At 44.5% G+C, this 10228-nt stretch overlaps 1 pseudogene; it reads right to left on the reverse strand.

The window, feature by feature from the left end:
- Window positions 1-8363: 8363 nt before the first annotated feature.
- LOC121443696 lies at window positions 8364-9365 on the reverse strand (annotated as a pseudogene).
- Window positions 9366-10228: the final 863 nt, after the last annotated feature.

The following is a 10228-nucleotide window of genomic DNA, read 5'->3' on the forward strand; positions in this document are numbered from 1 at the left end:
TGCCTTCACCCAAGGATATACTTAAGGCAATCACTCTAATGTGCTCTCAAACATGTGCAGAGGAGGGAGGCTCCCAAACTGTATGTTGAACTGGAGAAAAGCCTCTGGCAAGCACACTAAGCCATCCAGAGCAATGGGGGAACTTTTTTTGGAGGGAGTGAGAGGGGTTTCACTCTATATCCCAGACTGACCAAGAACTCACAATGTAGCCCAGGCTGCCCTCACACTCAATGTGATCCTCCTACCTCAGCATCGCAAATGTTGGGGTGACAACATGTGTCACCACACCCGACTTCTGCTCTACTTTCTAGGCAGTCTCCTTTTGTTCCTGTCTGGTCTTCCTCTGCCTCCTGGAATGCATATGGCTCCCTCCCTAGTCTGTATCTGAGCCCTGATCTTTCCCAGAGCTATATCAGGAGATCAACGTCTTTCAACAGTCAGCAAGCCTGGTGAACAGGCCCAACGCAATCCTCTCCTCAACAAACTTCCTGCCCTGCCTTTATGAGTGGGAACATCCAAACTGGAATATCTCACCATTTTTTGTTTCCTAATTAAAGTCCACAGAAATGGTCCTTCTGACCACCTGAGATGAATCCAGAACCCACAAGGTCATGGTAGAAGGAGTGAGAACCTAGTCCTACAAGTTGTCCTCTGACTTCCAGAAGTGTGCCCTGGCGCGCACACATACTCAATGAACAAAATTCCCTATAGTGTAGTCATGGTTGAAAACTGGGTCCTCTACTCTGGTGTAAGTTTTTACAAAATGGTGCAGATGTCAACAAGTCTGGCTTTGGTGAGGTTGCCCAAAGTAGCGGTGTGATCCCTGACCAAAGTGCAACAATCAGCAGCAACCGGAATTGTTGCTTTCTTCAGCACAGGCACTGAAAGCGTCCTAGTATCTCTGGCTGGAGATTAGGTGCAGAAGCAAGGAACCACCTTGCAGGGTTGTTGTGGGGTCTGCTGCTCTCTCAGAAGCATCTCCACACAAACACAATAACAGTTGGACCAAGCCAAGCCAAGGGTCTGCTTCTGCGTCAGCATGATCTTTAACGGGGTTGGGGAAGAAGAATCAGTAAAGTGTTTGTTTGCTTTGCAAATGTGAAGACCTGAGTTCAAAGCCTAGAACCTGCCTGCCGTGTATAAGGGCTTGTGGTTGTAATCCCAGTGCTGGGAGGTGGAGGCAGGAGGGTCCCTGGGGCTCAATGACCAGCCAGTCCAGCGTAATTGGTGAGATGTGAGCCAATGAGAGACCCTGTCTCAAAGGAGGGACATCCCCCAGGCAAAGGTTATTTATTTTATTTATTACTTATCTCAGACTCTTAATGGATGGAGAGGGGAGACAGAAGCCCTCCTCTGTAAATTGATCTGACCATATGACTTCCATGAGTCTGCAGCCTCAGCCCAGCTAACCACTGTGGCTTCAAGGCTGCTGCTGCAACATCCATGGAAGCTGCTGTGGCCCCCAGGCCTAGTCCAGGAGTTCTGTGATCCTCCCGGTGGTGCTATCTGCCATTTGGTGTTATCACCAGGAAAGAAGAGCAATCTCCCTTTAATTGCCGGATGGTTTTGACATTTTTTTTTTGTTTGTTTGTTTTTCGAGACGGGGTTTCTCTGTAGCTTTGGAGCCTGTCCTGGAACTAGCTCTTGTAGACCAGGCTGGTCTCGAACTCACAGAGATCCGCCTGCCTCTGCCTCCCGAGTGCTGGGATTAAAGGCGTGCACTACCACCGCCTGGCTGTTTTTGACCTTCTTTAATTCATTCATGCCTCCACTATTTCTCTCCTAGACTTCTGTCATCCTCCTGGGACTTCATCTCAGCTCTCTGGATCTGCTGCTGGAAAGACTCACTAGACAGGGAGTCATACAGGTCACCTTTATTTTCTGTCACATGCCATGCTGACAGAGTTTGTTCAAGTTGTTACTGTTGTATTTATTTCACGGAGGGCTAACCTTATTTTTAATTTTGGCTTTTTTGAGACAGGGTTTTCTTATGTGGCCTTGGCTGTCCTGGAGCTCACTCTGTTGACCAGGCTGCTCTCAAACTCTCAGAGATCTGACTGCCTCTGCCTCCTGAGTGCTGAGATTAAAGCTGTGTTTCACCACAGCTAGCTGGGACAATCTAGAAAAAAAATTTTCATCTTACAGAACATTCGTGTTCTGGTTTCATTTCTGTTGCTATTTTAGGGGAAGAGAGGGCTTGTTTGGCTCATAATTTCATTACAGCCCGGTACTGAGATGTCAAGGCAGAAACTCAAGAAACTAGTTGCAACAAATCAACAGCACCGCAGGCTACTCACTTGCTAGCTTTGCCAAGTTTCCTCACTCTTGTGCCTAGCCTAGGAAATGCTGCCTCTCACGTCATCCTCACTGGATTCCTCCCAGGTGATTCTAAACTAACCAGCACAAGTTGCAAAACTAGTGTAAAGAATTTCTGATTATCTTTTAGCTGGATTCTGCAAATGTTCTCTCTTTTTCTCTCTGTCAGTCAGTCTGTCTGTCTTTGTCTCTCTTTTTCGGGGGGCGGGCAGCACTTGAATGTAGGATCTATTCATGCTACTCCATCACTATATAAACTACACTACTGACCTACATCTTAGTCCTTCAAAGGTGTTCTCTTACATAGCCACAGCACAGTAGTCACAATCAAACTGAAGTTCTCTGACTCATGGCCACGACAAAGGGAACTGTGCCATATTGCAGCAACAAAGTTTTGGACAGAGACTGTGGAAGGTTTTGACCTTGTCTAGGGTGATTTCAGGGAGAGTCTGAGGACTGGATGCTGTCAGGGAATAGGAGTAATTATATGATTGGGTATTTTTAAATTATTTATTATTTTACACGAGTAGGTCTCTTGCCTGCTTGTAAGTCTGTGTACTATGTATGCCTGGTAGCTACAGAGCCCAGAAGACAGTGCATGATCCCATGACCTTGGAGTTACAGATGACTGAGCCACCATGAGGGGACCTAGGATTGAGTCCAGGTCCTCCAAAAGCGCGCTGACAAATCTGCTGAGCCATTTGCCAGGCCCTATTTAGAAAATTGTTAAAAATATATTTTGTATTTTGGGTCTTTTACCTGCATGTATATCTGTGCACCACACATATGTCTGGGACCTGTGGATTGCCTACAATAGCTGTAAGCCTCTATGAGGGCACTGGAAATTGAGTTCGGATCCTCTGGAAGAGCACCTGAATCATCAGCCTACCTCTCCAGCCTTTATGATTGGGTATTTGAATTCTAGTCTAGTACATAAGGACAATGATAGAGAAATAGGACTCACCAGTGCAAGCCAGGGTAGGCTAGTTTTGGTCATTTCTGTGAATTGGACAAGTTTTATAACTAGTTTTTTCTTTTTTGACATTATTTGTTTGTTTGTGTGTGTGTTTTTGAGAGAGGACCCATGGCCTTGCACATGCTTTGCAAACATCCCATCAGTGACCCATGTCCCTAGCCTGAAACAATATTTATGAGACCATAGGAAGAACTTCCCAAGCAGAATGAGCCTCCAAAAAGAAATGGGCTTGTTAAAATGTTTAAGGGAGAAATAATGACATTTTGGTCAACCAACAGTTAAATTCAGGAGAAAGTCATCAGAGTGATTTCTTTCTTCCGCCAGGTGTTGTGGCACACAGCTGCCATCCCAGCATTGGGGCAGGTGTGTTAGCAATGGCAGAGGCTGAGCCCCAGCTCTATCCTGTAGCCTGGAGCACTCTCGGGAGTTCTCCTAATCGGGCTGGGGATCCTTGGCCCCAGCACAGAAAAGGCTTTCAGGATGAGCCTGTAGGGAGCAGAGTTGGAGTTCAATAGAAATGGGAAGACAGGCAGGCAGGGGAGCCAAGATTATGGGTCTGAGCTTCTGGAAGATGAGTCACTTTGAAGTCTCTTGGCCTTGGCTCCATATACAGTTTTGATGGCTCTCTTAAGTTACATTTCAAAGGGCTTCTAAGCAATCCTTGCATTTTTTGATAAAAACTTGGTGGCTCTGGAGGAGCCTGATAAGATAAAATCAGGAGCCACCAGGGCTACAAGAGATTAGGATGTATCTTTTTACTATAGAAGGGTATCTGGTGAGATTCCTAGAAAATTCTTAAGTTTTTATCTGGGTCAGGAAAAACCTTCATCAGCTGAAAAATTTTAAAGATTTATTTTATTTTTAATTATGTGTGTGTGTGTTTGTGCGGGTATGTGCTCGAGGGTATAGGATCCCCTGAAGGTATAATGAAGGGTGGTTGTCAACTGCCTGCCATGATTTCTGGGAGCTGCACTTGGGTCCTCCACAATCATTGTTAACCACTGAGCTATCTCTCCCATACTTCGTGCTGGCAATATTGATTCTCAGTTGTTGAAGGGCTTCAACCAGACTTTGGGGTGAGGGACTCCTTTCCCTTCACTGTCTTTCTATCCTGCCTCACGGATGGGAGGATCTGGAATTCAAGGACACCCTTGCCACTAACAAACAAACAAAAGTATTTGTTTTTTCTAAAATGGGAGAAGCCTCTAAGGTAAAAAAAAATTACTGAGTGGTTATAAATAACTCTTTTGTGCTTCCCATGGTGCCCAGTATGACTTTCAACTCCTGCTCCTTCTGCCTCTCCATCCCAAGTGTTAGAGGCAGGCATGACCACCTGGCTGTTCTGGTTTTTTTTTTAATTAATTAATTTAATTTTCTTATCTTTTTTTAATTAAAAATTTCCATTTCCTCCCCTCCTCCCATTTCCTTCCCCCTCCCCCCACTCCTCTCCCCCTCTCTCTCCAGTCCAAAGAGCAGTCAGGGTTCCCTGCCCTGTGGGAAGTCCAAGGTCCGTCCCCCCCCCCCCCCCCAGGAAGGTGAGCATCCAAACAGACTAGGTTCCACAAAGCCAGTACATGCAGTAGAATCAAAACCCAGTGCCATTGTTCTTGGCTTCTCAGTCAGCACTCATTGTCAGCCACATTCAGAGAGTCCGGTTTGATCACATGCTCCATCAGTCCCAGTCCAGCTGGCCTTGGTGAGCTCCCGTTAGCTCAGCCGCTGTAGTCCAGACTTGCCTAGAACTCACTGTTTAGCTCACATTGATTTCAAACTCTGGGCAATCCTCTTAGCTCAACTATTCCTGCAGCTATAGTTATGTGCCACCATGAGTAGCAATCCACCACTGAACAATAGAAAAAAAGAAAAGCCATTTCTCAAAGTCACAGGATCAAGAAAGGAATGTATATACAGATAGGGCTTCCAGCTGGGTGCTGTGTGAAGGAGAGCAGGCGTGATAAAGGGGGGGGGGGAGAAAGACTGAAGAATCAGGAAATTAGCCTTGGACTGACACGATCTATTTGTCAGCAGCTTTTGGAAGGTTCTTAAGAATTCTTAGGATTTCTAGACAATTTGTTTAATTCCAGTACTCAGGAGACTGGAGTCCAGCCTGGTCTACACAGAATCAGGGCTACACAGAGAAATCCTGTCTCAAAAAAAGAAAGAAAGAAAGAAAGAAAGAAAGAAAGAAAGAAAGAAAGAAAGAAAGAAAGAAAGAAAGAAAGAAAGAAAGAAAGGCTTTTTTTTTTTCAGAGGTGGGGTAGAAGTTGGAGGCAAGAATTCAAACAGGGCCTGGTACATACTGGATAAATACTTAATTTAGCTACATCCCAAGCCTGACTTCTTAGCTTAAAGTTGCCTTAGGGAATAAATGTTCAATGGTGGTCACAGCAAAGGGTTGCTTACTTGTCAAGTCAGGAAACTGAACTTTGCACAAATGCCTTGGAATTTGGTGTGAGGTCAGTAACTGACAGTCAAGGGCAGTTTTTCTCTGGCATTTTTTAGAAAACCCCACCTTCAGGTTTGAGATTTTGTACAGGCTTGAGGGTGTTTTGTCTTTTGTAGCTTTGATGATGAAACTCAAGGAAGCCCTCTCCTGCTGAACTCCATTCCCAACACTTGTGCCTACAAGGGATGAAGCTGGGGTCATATCTGAGACCCAGAAATAGTTGGTCACGTCCTCTTGGGATAGAGCACAGTTCAGAAGTGGGAGGATTTTCCAAGTACCTGACCAAACTCCTTATTTAGCACAGAAGGAATCACACTTGGGACTGCCAGAGGAGATGACAGCAAGCCAGGCACATACCTGGCATATCTCAGCACTTGGCAGGTAGAGACAGGAAGATCAAAGCTATTCTCAGCTACATACAGAGTTCAAGGCTAGCCAGGGCTACATGACCCTATCTAAACAAACACTTTAAAAATGAACCAACTATTTATCATGAATGATTAACTTAATTATTTTAATGGCTGCATTTTAATTTTCATCTGTGAATGTAGTCAGTACAGGAAAATATGGCCATAGTTTTTTATAGAAACACATGTTAAAAGTGAACAGTTTAAAGATTTTTTAATTTTAATGATGAAAGAACATAGCGTAGAATTACACTTCCAGAGATGGATGGAAATTGCCCCCTTTAAGGTGCCATTCTTCTTTATTCTTATTTAATTAATTGATTCTCTCTCTCTCTCTCTCTCTCTCTCTCTCTCTCTTTGTGTGTGTGTATGTGTGTGTGTGTGTGTGTGTGTGTGTGTAGGTTAGAGGAAAACTTTCAAGAGTTGGGCTCTCTCCTTCCTCCTTGTGGGTCCTTGGAATTAAACTCAGGGCAACAGTCTTGGCTGTAAACATCTTTACCCTATCTTGCCAACCCTAAGGGCACCATCCTCAAAAGCTAAGAATTTGGTATTTGAAAGTTCATCTTCAGGGAATGACATGTAATATAGTTGAAATAAAGGTATAACCTTAAGAGTATTCTAACTGAAGACACCGTGGGTGAATTGGTTAAACGTAGTGACTTTGAGAAAGTGTTCATGCACAAGCAAAATGTAGTCATTAGATTTCCCTGCAGTGATGCAGTCCGATTAATAAAAACCCAGAGACAGATATTGGGGTTCATCCTGAAGGTCAGAAAAGCAGAACAGCCAGACCTCAGTCTGAAATGGAGATCCTGCCTCCAGGAATGTCAGAATGAGACTGTGTGAGAGCTGTCTCCTCCCGTTTTATATTCCTCTCTAGGGCTAGGATTAAAGGCGTGTGTCACTACTGCGCAGTTTCTCTGGCAAACTAGTGTGGCTACTGGGATTAAAGGTGTGTGTCACCATTGCCTGGTCTGTAAGCCTGACCAGGGGGTCTGTTTCACTTTCTGATTTATTAAAATACAAATGAAATATCACTACATAGTGATGTTTTTACTTTGTAATTTGTAGTCCTCAAATGACTTTTATTGCAAAAGTAAGATCCATTCCTACACTCAGGTTTCTTGTTCTTTCTTTGAATAATGGCAATACTTTAGGCTGCTAATATTCTAGGGGTTTCTGGGAGCTTTGGTAATTGTAATTCCATCAGTTCTCTGTACTTCTCATGAATTTATGCTTGATAAGAGTGATGTCATTCTAGGAAAGAAGAATACAAGATTGCATTCAGTGGCCAATATATCTCTATTTGAACTGTCAGTTTCTCATCTGTCCATTGTATTTATTAAGCAATTTAATATTTTTTTTTCAAAAATGAATTACATTTGTTTACTTATTCAATGCATGTGCCTGCACAAACATTTGCCACATCTGGAGATCAGAAGACAACTTGTGGGAGTTGGTTCTCTCCCTCCACTATGTGGGCCCCAGGGATAGAAGGAAGATCATGAGGTCATATCTGAGACCCAGAAATAGTTGGTCACGTCCTCTTGGGATAGAGCACAGTTCAGAAGTGCGAGGATTTTCCAAGCACCTGACCAAACTCCTTATTTAGCACAGAAGGAATTTTATCAGTTGGGTTCCCAACTTACTATTGTATCTAAGGTCTTGGAATTAGAATTGGAAAATGTCCATTCACGCTAACACTTGAAATTCTTATCATTTGTAGCGACAATGTAAAGGTTTTATAAACTCAGACTTTCTTCTAAGACATCTGTTATTATGATTCCATATAGTTATTCTCATATGTATGTATCTGTAGAAACAATGGGGACTCATCTAACTCCTGAGGGCATAGGGGCAAAGCACTTACTTCATAAGCATGAGTGAGGCTTCAGCTTTCATTCATAGCATTAGAAAATAATAAGAAAATAGAACAGGGAATTTTAAAAAGTTTAAATAATGTACCCCTTATTCTGTATAAATTAACATTACATATATGGTGTTGACAATTTAATTTTACTTCATTTTTTGAGGGGTGCAATGAACTTTATTGATGGTATTCAAAAGAGTAGGGCTCCCTAAGCCCCTCCTGCTATTCTGGGGGTCTGGGATGGAAACTGTGAGGGAGATGCTCAGTGTCAAGGGTTAGTTAGGACAGGGACTGCTCAGCAGCCGAGGGCCTCTCTCTTGCTGGGATGGGTGGTCCAGGGCGGGCTTCTTACTCCTTGGAGGCCATGTAGGCCATGAGGTCCACCACTCTGTTGCTGTAGCCGAATTCATTGTCGTACCAGGAAATGAGCTTTACAAAGTTGTCATTGAGAGCAATGCCAGCCCCAGCATCAAAGGTGGAAGAGTGGGACTCACTGTTAAAGTCACAGGAGACGACCTGGTCCTCAGTGTAGCCCAGGATGCCCTTTAGTGTACCCCCAGATGCCTGCTTCACCACCTTCTTGATGTCATCATACTTGGCAGCTTTCTCCAGGCGGCATATCAGATCAACGACGGACACACTGGGGGTAGGAACGCGGAAGGCCATGCCCGTGAGCTTCCCGTTCAGCTCTGGGATGACTTTGCCCACAGCCTTGGCAGCGCCAGTGGACGCAGGGATGATGTTCTGGGCAGCACCACGGCCATCTCGCCACAGCTTCCCAGAGGGACCATCCACAGTCTTCTGGGTGGCCGTGATGGCATGGACTGTGGTCATGAGTCCTTCCACGATGCCAAAGTTGTCATGGATGACCTTGGCCAAGGGGGCTAAGCAGTTGGTGGTGCAGGAAGCATTGCTGACAATCTTGAGGGAATTGTCATTCTTGTCATGGTTCACACCCATCACAAACATGGGGGCATCTGCAGAAGGGGCGGAGATGATGACCCTCTTGGCCCCACCCTTCAAGTGGGCCCCAGCCTTTTCCATGGTGGTGAAGACAGCAGTTGACTCCACAACATACTCGGCGCCGGCATCCCCCCATTTGATGTTGGCAGGATCTCACTCCTGGAAGACGGTGCTGGCCTTCCTGTTGATGACAAGCTTCCCATTCTCAGCCTTAACTGTGCCTTTGAACTTGCCATGGGTGGAGTCATACTGGAACATGTAGACCATGTAGTTGAGGTCGATGAAAGGGTCATTGATGGCAACAACGTCCACTTTGCCAGAAGTGAAGGCAGCCCTGGTAACAAGGCATCCAATATGGCCAAATCCGTTCACTCCGACCTTCACCATTGTGTCTCTGGAACGAGGCTGGCACGGCACGAAAAGAAGCAGCTCTCTCTAGAACAGGGAGGAGCAGAGAGCCTACTTCATTTTTTTTTTAATGCTGTGGACGGAGTCCAGGGCCTTGTCCATTCTGGACAATAACTCTGTTACTGAATTGCACCTCCAGCCTTTGGTATTGTTTTTAAATGGTCAGTAAATGTTATGAGACTCGCAGTAGTGGGTGAGCTAGCCATGCATGCATACCTTTCCTATCAGCGCTTTGGGAGGCAGAGGCAGGCAAATCTTTGAAGACTAGCCTAGTCTACACAGTGAGTTCCAGGTCAGTCAGGCTATGAGGTGAAAGCCTCTCTCAAAGCAACAAAAACAAAACCACAAAAGACTCAGTTGTGTCAGAAACTCTTCTTTTTCTTGGAATTAAGTTTCTTTCTTTTCTCATAACCACAATAACAAAGTCTTCTTGTCCTGTAAAAATATTTCCAGGACTTACAAAAAGAAACACAATTTAATAATTTTTTCTTTCCTCCTTTTGGACACGATACACTTGACATCACATTTGACATTTTCTAGACACCATATTCCTAGAGTGTACCTAGAGCAACTAAATGGTCTCTTTTTTGGATTTAATCTTTAACATTTCCCCAAGGAGATAAAAGACAAGAAAGACAAATAACATGAACAAAAACTTGAGAGGGAGCCACCTTCAGCAAGCATGCAGTTATCCCTGTAAAGGCTTTGTTTCTTCTCAGAGGACAGACTAGTGGGATAGAGAAAGTTCATTCTGACAAGCACTGTGAGCAGCGGGAGATTACAGCAGCTTTAGAGGACAACTTGACATTTGACTTTGTAGCACGGAGATGGACGGTGTTGCT

The sequence above is a fragment of the Microtus oregoni genome, unplaced genomic scaffold, assembly GCF_018167655.1.
Source record: "Microtus oregoni isolate MIOR12 unplaced genomic scaffold, Mior012 000112F_000, whole genome shotgun sequence".
NCBI classification, from domain to species: Eukaryota; Metazoa; Chordata; class Mammalia; order Rodentia; family Cricetidae; genus Microtus; species Microtus oregoni.